Genomic DNA, 666 nt, shown 5'->3' with positions numbered 1-666 from the left:
CCGCGGCCGCAGGGGGAGGGGGCTGCCCCCCGTGCGGGGTCCCCCGAAGGAAGGGGTGGCGAATCACAGAAAAACTTTATTGGTGTAACGATACATTGCTATGCTGTGAAGTCCAAGTTGCCTGACAGGGTTCAAACGGGGCAGGCAGCCACAGCAGCGCGCTAGTAGAGGGGCGAACGATGGCGGAGACGGGAACGGGGCCAAATCCCGCTCCCACCCCGCAGGGGCCGTGCCGGGGAGCCCACGCGGGTGCAGAGGCAGGTGCGAGGGTCCCGTGAGTTGCGGTGGGGAAAGGGGGCAGCGCGACGGGAGCCAAAGGCGAGCCCCTCCCCGGGCGGCAGCGGGGGCCGGAGCTCAGGTAGGTCCTGAAGAGCAACGAGGAAACAAACTCCAACTTAAAAACAAGCGTCTGAAGAGTTACGGCGAGGGAGAGGAGCCGGGGAGAGCTGCCGTCGGTAACACCACGCTGCTGCCAGCGCCCACCTCTGCACGCTCGGCACCGGGGGAAGGAGGGGGGGGTGCCTGTCTGTCTGTCTGTCTGTCTGCCCGCCTTCCCTCCGCGCCCCGAGGCCCTGCCTTGCCCGGCCGGAGGCTGGAGCCGGGTCTGCAACATCACCTGGAGCCTCTCACCTCCCGCCAAGCCCAGGACAGGCCAGGGACGTGGGG

This window comes from Aptenodytes forsteri, unplaced genomic scaffold (assembly GCF_000699145.1).
Source record: "Aptenodytes forsteri isolate BGI_AS27 unplaced genomic scaffold, ASM69914v1 Scaffold949, whole genome shotgun sequence".
NCBI lineage: Eukaryota > Metazoa > Chordata > Aves > Sphenisciformes > Spheniscidae > Aptenodytes > Aptenodytes forsteri.
The sequence above is the reverse complement of the archived record's forward strand: the minus strand, read 5'-3'. Positions refer to the sequence as shown.